At 38.7% G+C, this 11,139-nt stretch overlaps 1 pseudogene; it reads left to right on the forward strand.

Moving 5' to 3' along the window:
* Positions 1-456: 456 nt before the first annotated feature.
* LOC122051226 lies at positions 457-3,843 on the forward strand (annotated as a pseudogene).
* Positions 3,844-11,139: the final 7,296 nt, after the last annotated feature.

Here is an 11,139-nt window from a genome sequence, read left to right on the forward strand (position 1 = left end):
GCTATAGTTTTTATTTGGTTACATCGTTAATCCACTTGGATTCTTCTCTTTCGCCTTCCATTTCGCACTTGCGTTTTCCAATGAAAATGGGCGAAGGCCCTAACGCCTCTCTCTCAGAGATCTCGATACTAGTGCTTCAATGGCCTCTTCCCACTTCCTCCTCATGCCTCTCCCTCTTACCCCTTCCCCTGTCCCAATCTCTTTTCGCCCCAAGCTCCAGTCTTGGCAACCTCGCGCAGATTCCGGCGTCGGCTCCACTCTCGCCGTAGAGATGGACATCTACCAATGTTCTCGGCCCAGGATCAGGAAGAGCTACCTAAGTCGTCTTCTTCACTTGTTGCCGTCGCTACCGATGAGGTTGGTGATAGCAGGTTAGATAAGGTTGTAGAAAGTGGGTCGGCGGTGGGTGAAGCCGTGGAGGGAGGAGAACTGGATGAGGAGGCTTGACAGCAGGAAGTGGATTGGAAAACAGACGAGGAGTTCAAGAAATTCATGAGCAATCCCTCCATAGAGGCTGCGATCAAGCTCGAGAAGAAACGGGCTGAGCGGAAGCTCAGGGAGCTCGACAGGGAATCCGATACCAATCCCCTCACTCTTCCTTTGAGGATTCTGCTTAGGGATAGTCTAGCCAAAGAGAAGGAGAGATTGGAGAAGGCAGAAGAGACATTCAAGGCTCTGGATCTTAACAAGGTAATAATTGAGTTTGAAAGAACAATTCTTTTGCGAATTTAATAGTACCTTTGGGGAAAATGGACTCTTGAAATGGAATTATGCATTTGCAGCTCAAGAACTGCTTTGGTTTTGACACATTCTTTGTTGTGGATGTTCGGAGGTTTGGTGATGGTGGTATTTTCATTGGCAATTTGAGGAGACCGATCGAAGAGGTCATGCCGAAGCTGGAAAAAAAGCTCTCTGAGGCAGCTGGCCGGGATGTGGTGTTGTGGAAGGACGACATATAACCAAGAAGTTTAAATCAACTCAACTAAAATATAGCTTGCACCTATTTGCATTTTCCTTTTATGATTTGTATGATCATAGGAACTCCTGATAGCTTCTCTTTCAATCACTGTTCATTTCTTAACTTCTATATTCACTCATGGAATTTCTCTATTTGATTTAGAATAGTCGTTTCTAGAATAGTTTCTTCATAAAACCTGGTTTCATCATGTCCCAATTCCTTAATAAACCTCAATCCATTGCACCAAAAACATCTTCCTCTTTCCTTCTTCATGCCAAAGAAAGCATTTGCACATTGAAGAAGTTAAGAGAGGAAGGTTGAATATGTAGTTTTTGTGCAATGTTCAGAGAATCTGCTACAATAACATAGTCCCACACCATTTTTTTTTCAAAAAGGATCACGAAAATGCAGTAAGAGAGTAAGCATGAAAAATGTATTTTGTTTAGTTTGGAAAATACCAGCAAAAAAAAAAAAGGAATGGTGAATAAGAGATTAAGTATGAGAAGTGTATTTTTGTTTAGCATTCTTGTTTTCCCTGTGCATGAGTTTTGTTATTCTACAGTGTGTATGGAATTTCAAATCGTTACTATGTAGGTGTGTGTGGTGCAACCAAAGCAGAAATTGATCTTCAATTTGAGTCCACAACGCTGAGCACACCGTGGGGATATTTGAGTGCCCTAATGCTGTGTGTTCCGACATTTGGAACTATAACATTGATGAGTGGTTTCTTCCTTAAGCCCGGCGCTACTTTTGACGACTACATAGCAGATGTTCTCCCCCTTTTCAGCGGCTTTCTTTTGATCTTAGGTGTATCAGAGGTATGAGATCCATGCTTTGCTAAATTGTCTGCTGCATGTTGAGTTTTAATTTGGATTGACATTTCTTCCTTGTTCTACATTTTGCTCACAAACACTGTACTTTTACTGGCCATTATTATGGTAATGAAAGGTTTGCTTTACAGATTACAAGAAGGGTAACAGCAGCTCGCTATGGTGTTAAGCTCAGTCCATCATTCCTTGTGCCATCAAATTGGACTGGATGCATAGGGGTGATGAATAACTATGAATCACTATTGCCCAATAAAAAGGCTCTATTCGACATCCCTGTTGCACGCACTGCCAGTGCCTATATAACATCACTAACCCTTGCATTCACTGCTTTTGTAGTTGATGGTAGTTTCAATGGTGGAGACAATGCTTTGCAAGTATCCAGCCTTTCTTCAAGGCCAAACATGCCTTTTAGTCAACTAGAGATCTTAACATTATTTCTTCTCATTTTCTCCTTGTTGCAGATTTATCAGGCCACAATTCTTCTATAACAATCCACTTCTTTCATTCATTCAACTTGTGATAGGACCTTATGCTGATGAATTGGGCAATGTACTACCAAATGCAGTTGAAGGGGTTGGAGTACCTGTTGATCCTCTTGCTTTTGCTGGACTTTTAGGTAATGTTGGTTCTTCCTAGAACTGTATTTCTCTTTTTCCCTTATGTGGTATGAATTATTTGTTAAGCATGCTCTAGTTCGGCTCAAATTGGATAATTTCGAATACGAATCAATTTTCTTTTTTGAGCCAACTTGGAAAGCTTGCGAGCTGGCTCTATTGGTTTGCACCCCTAGGATGGATCGTGGATGAGTTTTTGAAAATTTTCATCTCACTTTTTACTCCAAAAGATATGAGTGGTTGGAAAATTGGACAAATGAGAGATTCTATCATTTGCTATTTTTGGTTCCACCAAATCAAGTAGAAACAAGCTGATTTTCCTTTCCCAAGTGCCCAATCATGACTTTTTTCAAAGCAATACTCATCCTCAAAGCACCAAACCTCATTCTCAAGCCCCATTGTCGAACATGTGAGTGTTGAATTTGTGAAACCAAATGAATTAGAGCTTAGTAGTTCACTTCATTTGACCAACGAGTCTCTTTAGGCTAAGTGGGTTGATTGGGAGAATCAAGTTGAACAAGTCGACCTGAACAAGTTTGTTGAGTCAATTAGGTTGGACAAATTGAGTAGGTTGGACCAACCAGTTGGACAAGTTAGGTCGAATGAGCTGGACAGACTAGTTGATTTGGTCATGTTGGACACATTGAATAGGTCAGTAGAGTTAAATGGATGAAACAAATTGATCAAATGGATCGTGCTGAGCCAGAGAAGTTGAATCAGGACTCATGTTCATTAGTACCTTTATTTTTTCATCCTCAGAGGGAACAAATCAGAAATTTCTTCTAGATCTCTAGAACCTTGATGGCTGCTTACTCAAAATTTTATCAATCCTCTAGATTGCCTCAATTATCTTCTCATCTCTACCAATCACTTGTGTTCTCGCTTTGGCATTTGAAAAGCACTGTAGTATGACAATATATGGTGCAGGGATAGTTGTGACATCCTTGAATCTTCTACCATGTGGAAGGCTTGAAGGCAGGCGCATCGCACAGGCTCGTTTTGGAAGGAGTACTGCAGCCCTATTATCATCCGCGACATCCTTGCTCCTCGGAATCGGTGGCCTCAGTGGCAATGTGCTCTGTTTAGCCTGGGGCTTATTTGCTACATTCTTCCGTGGTGGGGAGGAACTGCTTGCCAAGGACGAGATCACCCCGTTGGGCAACGACCGTTACGCTTGGGGTTTCATCTTGGCCTTGATTTGCTTCCTCACCCTTGTTCCAAATGGTGATGGCACATTCTCCAGCTCCTTTTTTAATCCGCCATTTTTCAGAGGAGACGTCTATTAGCTGAGGCACTACCTCATATGTTCTCTGTTGTCCATGTTAAAATATATCTTGACTTGTATGCAAATCAACTTTCTCATTTGCATAATCTTCAATGTTTAAGATTTTGAACTTATGATGATTTTAAAGTACGAAAAAAATAGAGCCCTTTAAGATAATTACATTTCCCTCTTTTCAATCTTTTATTTACATATTCCATAAATATAAAATATATATACATTCATTTATCTTTTAAATTTATCTATTCATTCTCATATTATAAGAATTATTTCTTTCATTCTCATATATTTAGTAATACTATTTTAGAATTCACCTTAAATATTCAGCACCCCAGAGACCAGAAGCTTGTCTTATACAGTGACTGAAGCTGAAATCAGTCTCAGGCACGACTGAGCCCTGGGATGCCAGACTTGGTTTAAAATACTAGAGAGCACTATGGAGCTTCTTGATTGGCCAGAAGTCAAGAAGGTCAAGTGCGCCTCTTTCTGCCTGTCTGGAGATGCTCGTATGTGGTGGGAGAGGATAAAGACCAAGAGAACAGCCGATCAGATCAGCTGGGCAGATCTTCAGTTAGAGTTCTATGAAGAGTTCTATCACCAACAAGCACTATGAGGAGTTTATAGAGTTCAAGCCAGCCAAGATAGAAGACAAGATAGTAGGGAGCATGGAGCCCCAGTCAAGTAAGTGTAGAAGAATAGAAAGAAGGTAAGAAAGAGGGGGTTCGGGTGGTCTGTGAATATTCCGAGGTATTCCCAGCAGATCTACCTGGACTACCTCCCAATAAATGAGTGGATTTGAGATTGAATTGGTTCCTGGAACCGGTCCAATTTCAAAAGCTCTGTATTGCATGTCTCCAGCAGAGGTGAAGGAGTTACAAGAACAACTACAGGAGTTACTTGACAAAGACTTCATTCGCCCTAGTCATTCATCCCGGGGAGCTCCAGAGTTGTTCGTTAAGAAGAAAGACGGATCCGTGCTAATATGCATAGATTTCAGAACGCTGAGCAAAGTAGCAGTTAAGGACAAGTATCCCTTTCCCAGGATCAATGACTTATTTGATCAGTTAAGAGGAGCAACAATGTTCTCAAAAATAGACCTGCGCTCTTGGTACCATCAGCTAAAGGTGAAAGAAAGAGATATACCCAGAACGACGTTCAGGACCAGTTACGAGCACTACGAGTTTGTAATGTCTTTTGGAGTGACTAATGCACCTGCGGTCTTCATGGACTTAATGAACAGAGTGTTCAGGGAATATCTTGACAAATTTGTCATCGTATTCATCGACGACATTCTGGTCTATTCAAGGACCCCAGAGGAGCATGACACGCACTTGAGGATGGTACTGCAGACTCTGCAGCAAAAGCAGCTTTATGCTAAATTCTCAAAGTGCGAGTTCTAGTTAAATCAGGTGGCGTTTTTAGGTCACATTATTTCTAAAGAAGGTATTCAAGTGGATCCAGCTAAAGTGGAAGCGGTCAACAACTGGAGTAGACCCAAGAACGTCAGAGAGATCAGAAGCTTCCTTGGTTTAGCTGGGTACTACAGGAAGTTCGTGGAGGACTTTTCCAGGATAGCCTCTCCACTAACAGCCCTCACCGGAAAGAACAAGAGATTCGAATGGTCAGATAAATGTGAGCAGAGTTTCCAAGAGCTAAAGAAGAGATTGATCAGTGCTCCCATTCTGACTGTTCCACAGAGCGACAAGAGTTTCGATATCTACAGTGATGCTTCCAAGATGGGCTTAGGAGCTGTACTCATGCAAGAAGGAAAAGTCATAGCTTATGCTTCCAGACAACTCAAAGACTACGAGAAGAACTATCCCACTCACGATCTTAAGCTGGCAGCTGTGGTGTTTGCACTGAAACTCTGGCGACATTATTTGTATGGAGTTCAGTGTAGAATCTTCACAGATCATCAGAGTCTTAAGTACTTCTTCACTCAGAAGGACTTAAATATGAGACAGCGCAGGTGGCTGGAGTTGGCCAAAGATTACGATTGTGAGAACCTCTACCACCTAGGCAAAGCTAACAAAGTGACAGATGCACTAAGCAGAAAGTCCAGTGCATCCCTGATGTCTCTGTCATCATTAGCCCTGCCACTGCAGGAGGAGTTGTCAAATTTTGGACTTGAAATTATTTACGGACAGCTCTCCGCATTGACCTTAGAGTCTACCTTACTTGAGGACATACAGAGAGAGCAAAGTGAAGATCAGACAGAGGATTGAGACTGCCCAGAGTAGACAGAAGAGTTATGCTGACACACGCCGTAGGCCATTGGAATTCCAAGTAGGAGATTCAGTTTTCCTCAAGGTCACTCCTATGAAGGGAGTGATGAGATTTGGCAAGAAGGGCAAATTAAGTCCTCGCTATGTAGGACCTTACCTGATCATAGAGAGGATTGGGAAAGTAGCTTACAAGCTGGACTTACCACAAGACATGTCAGCAATACACAAGGTATTTCATGTCTCCATGCTAAAGAAGTGTCTCCATGACCCGAGCCAAGTGATTCAGCCTCAGTCAGTGCAGACCCAAGAGGATCTTAGTTATGAGAGCAGACCTACACAGATAGTGGACAGAGCAGTCAAGAGATTAAGAAACAAAGAAGTACCACTAGTGAAGGTCGTCTTGCAGAACCAGAAGCACGAGGGAATCACTTGGGAGTGGGAGGACAGTATGAGACAGAAGTATCCAGAGCTATTCTAAGTTCGAGGACGAACTTTTTATAAGGTATGGGGGATTGTAACGACCCGATTTTCCCTATTTCGAGTTCCAAATGTCCATAAAAATATTTGAAAATGCTTTTAAAATATTCTAGAGATTTTTAGAAATTTTTAGAGTATTTTTACGTAATTTTTGGAGGTCGTTTAGTATGTTTACAAAAAAAAAGAAATTTTGACAAAAACTGTTGAAGACGAGGTTCGAACCTACGACCTCGGGTCGGACTGACCCAGCCAAACCCTGCCCAACCAGCTGAGCTACACGGACTTTGTCAATCCAATATGGAGCAAATTGATATTAAAGCATAGTTGTGATTAAACCTGAATATAAGAAAGGAAATTAGGTTTTCATTTCCGAAAAACCAAAACAATTTCTCTCAAAAATCCCTCTCCTTCTCCCTCGCGACGGCGCCTCCTCTTCCTCGGGCGAAAACGGCAGGCACACCTAGGCGATTCCGGCGGCCGACCAAAGCTCCCCGAGGGGCTCTCTTCGACTCCTTAAGGTCGCCTTGTCAGGGGAAGCACGCGAGCACAAAGGAAGCACCGTGAGCTCGGGTTTTCTCCGAACCCTAGATATCTCTTCCTCTTCTCGGTTGTAAGTCCAAGAACGCTCGGTAAGTACTACTCACATGTGGTAGGAGTTGTTTCCGGCTTTGTTTCTCTTTGTTTTTGAATTTGCCGTGATCTTCAAAGAAAGCATAGGGATGAGTTCTGGTTTTCTACCGTGCCATCCATTCTGGGAAGAATTGCTTCATTTGTTTTTTTCAGAACTTTATTAGAAGAGAATTATGATGTTAGGGTTTGCTGCCGTGAGGTGATTGTTTCGGTTTTTGCTGTGCCTCAGTTCCGAGAGGAATATGTTTTGGATGGCTACAGATATAGGGGCTGTGGGAGATGATGATGTTAGGGATCTTAGAACAGGTTCATAACACTTCTTGTTTTGTGTCAATCGGATGAAACGGAATTGGGGGATTTAGAGTTGCCTTACAAGAAGGGAGTTAAGCTGTGAATTTTGATGTTTATGCTTGTTTTAGCTTTACAGTAAGTTGAATCTGACCTTATGCAAAGAAAATGAATGCAGAACCGGATTATGTTTTCCTATTAGCAAGTGCAAACTTAGTCTAGCTTCTTTAAACAAGTGTAGAATCGTTTATATTGTAGTATTGTTTCTAATAGCAGTGCAAATTTGGTTGCTTGTTTATTTTATAAACTCGAGCAGTTTTATTCTTATGTTAGTAAGTGCAGAATACATCCTTACTGTCATTAGAAGCAACCTTTCCTTATACTTTGCTTAATTAGAAATAATTCAACATGACTAGATTTTACTGATACATGCTTTAGTATATCATGCGTAGATGTTTGATAACCGCAGTATCCTTTCTTATATCTCGATTTCCATGAAAGGTGCTTATTTCCAATTATGTTAAGGATTATAGCATGTAGTATGCTGATTGAGTTTCCCTTGCCACTAAATGAGCATGCACAACTTAGTATACTAGTAAGTTTGGATAGATTATTTGTTACTGTTTTAAGGGCAAGAATAACCTTGTTATAACAGTTCAGAGTTAGTTTATTTTGCCCTATTTTACAGCATGTTTAGGAAGTCCAAGTTAGCTTTCTTTTGCTCTATTTTGCAGCATGTTTAGTAAGTCCAAGTTAACTTTCTTTTGCTATATTTTGCAGCATATTTAGTAAGTCCAAGTTAGCTTTCTTTTGCTCTATTTTACAACATGTGTAGAAAGTCCAAATTAACTCTCTTTTGCTCTATTTTTTGAATTAGCTTTCTTTTGCTCTATTTTATAGCTTGATTAGCAAGTTTGAATTAGCTTTCTTTTGCTCTATTTTATAGCTTGATTAGCAAGTTTGAATTAGCTTCCTTTTGCTCTATTTTATAGTATGATTAGTAAGATTAGATTAGCTTTCTTTGCTCTTATCACAGCATGTTTTAAAAGTTCAAACTAGCTCTCTTTTGCTCTATTCTAGAGCATGATTAGTAAGTTCAGATGTGCTTTCTTTTCCTTTGTTTTACAGCATGTTTAGAGAGTTCAGATTTGCTTTTCTGTTGCTTTGTTTTATAACATGGTTAGAGAGAGTTTAGATTTGTTTCCCTTGTATTGTTTTTATATAGCATGCTTAGTTAATTATAATCCTACACTTGTTAGGTATATCTAAAGGATTCCAATATACTCTAATAAAGGATTATGAGAAAACTGAGTAAAAAGAAAGAGACCAAGGTCTAGTTAAAAAGAGATAACAAGTAAACTAAAGTAAGAGGCTAGTACCCGACTTCCAAGGTTGTCGTTAAACAAATCCAGGTGACCAATTCCAAGGTCTTGGCCCTGGTAAGACCAAGGTCTTTACCTCATAGGACTAGAGGCTCGCTACCTCAGTCACTATTAGAGAGCGAGCAAAAATAAAGATGGTACTAAGCCTTGGCCCAAAGAAGAAAAGAACAAAGAAAAGAAAAGTAAGAAAAGAAGAACAAGAAGAAGAAAGTGAAAGAGAAATTAAAAGATTAATTTCTAGTATAAAAAAAGTAAGAAGAACAAGAAGAAGAAAGTGAAAGAGAAATTAAAAGATTAATTTCTAGTATAAGGATATAAGAAAATGAAACAAGTTTATGCTTAGAATCAATAAAAGTTTAGTTCTTTAATTCTAAGCTTACAGTAGTTGTTTCATTACGTTCCTGTCAGTTAGTGAGCATGTTTAGTATTCAGTTTTATTTCTGTATACCATGAGTACATGCAGTTTTGCTTTAACATTTCAGTTTCAGTATTATTGCATTACTTTTATGCACTTCGAGTTTTTGTGAGATAGATTATTACTTACTAAGCGTTTTCGCTTATAGTTTTGTTTTCTTTCCTCCTACTGCAGATAAAAGAAAAGCTAAGATATGAAAGGGAGACGACGAGATGGTGGTGGTGATGAAGGTGTGTGATGTCTGGACTGTGGAGAGATCCAGAATTAGCTGGCAAAATTGTCAAGACTTTATGTTTAATTCTTTTAGTTCCTTAAGAGTTATTATGAGTTGAGACTGTATTTAAGTTTATTTCACACTTGTAAGTAGTTCACTTGTATTATTGGTGGAGTGATGTAGTTGGTTGCTTTGCTAGAGTAGTTTCTTTCTTTTACTGTTGATTTATTACTGCGTGGTTGTGAATAAAATATGTTCCAGCCGCATGTGGCTGCGTATATATCTTTTGTATTAGGGATTTAGTCACCGGTACAGGGAAGATTTTGTCGAAATTTTTCGGTAGGAATTCCTCTGGGTCATGATAAATCTAAGTGTCGCTAATAATAGTATAAGTGACACTATTATCATCCGCGACATCCTTGCTCCTCGGAATCGGTGACCTCAGTGGCAATGTGCTCTGTTTAGCCTGGGGCTTATTTGCTACATTCTTCTGTGGTGGGGAGGAACTGCTTGCCAAGGACGAGATCACCCCGTTGGGTAACGACCGTTACGCTTGGGGTTTCATCTTGGCCTTGATTTGCTTCCTCACCCTTCTTCCAAATGGTGGTGGCACATTCTCCAGCTCCTTTTTTAATCCGTCGTTTTTCAGAGGAGACGTCTATTAGCTAAGGCACTACCTCATATGTTCTCTGTTGTCCATGCTAAAATATATCTTGACTTGTATGCAAATCAACTTTCTCATTTGCATAATCTTCAATGTTTAAGATTTTGAACTTATGATGATTTTAAAGTACGAAAAAAAAAATAGAGTCCTTTAAGATAATTACATTTCCCTCTTTTTAATCTTTGATTTACATATTCCATAAATATAAAATATATATACATTCATTTATCTTTTAAATTTATCTGTTCATTCTCATATTATAAGAATTATCTCTTTCATTCTCATATATTTAGTAATACTATTTTAGAATTCACCTTAAATGTTCAGCATTTTAACCGCTAAATTTCTATAGAAAATTAAAATAAAATTCACATTAAATGTTCTGCAATTTACCAAACGAATACCTAAATTTTGAGATTTTGAAAATTATTAAAGATGCATCACATTTTAATTTTTAACTAAGTAGGTATTTTTTTTTTCTCAAAATTCCTTTTTCATCTATTTTCGACTCAAATTAAAATTAAAATCTAATTTTTTTAATAAAATCGAATCAAAATAAGAAAAAATAAATTTATTTTATTCATTTTGTTTGACTTATTTAATTAATTTATTTATTAAAATAAAATTTTAAATATATAATAGTTTTGATCGAATATTATTGATCAGTCTAAAGAGTTTAATTTTATTCTAAATTTAAGTCGGTTGCATCCTCTAAATTTATCCATATTTTTATAAATTTTATTTTATAATATATAATTATAATAAAAAAGGAAAAAGTGAAACAAAATTAATAAAAGGAAAAATAAAAAAATAATAGATATTTTGCTTGCTTCAGTCTGTGATCATCTCTACCCAATCTCTACTCACAATTAATCTTCTGCTTGCTATTTCTGTGAATCTCCTTCGAAGGCTTCGGTCGGCGATCACCTCTTCCAAATCTCCTCTATCGACAAGTTACTTCCACAGCTTTTCCTCGTGTTTCGTGATTTGCTTCTCCAAGTAGTTGATTGACTTATTCGCTGCTTCTTTCCCTCTCTTTCGAAGGCTTCGGTCGGATATCACCTCTACCCAATTGACTCTCTTCGAAGCCTTAGATCCACTCAACATAATACTTTGGACCTTACATCAGTGTTACTGTTTTCTTCCTTTTTTTTTTTTAG

Source organism: Zingiber officinale, chromosome 3A, assembly GCF_018446385.1.
Source record: "Zingiber officinale cultivar Zhangliang chromosome 3A, Zo_v1.1, whole genome shotgun sequence".
Classification (NCBI taxonomy): Eukaryota; Viridiplantae; Streptophyta; class Magnoliopsida; order Zingiberales; family Zingiberaceae; genus Zingiber; species Zingiber officinale.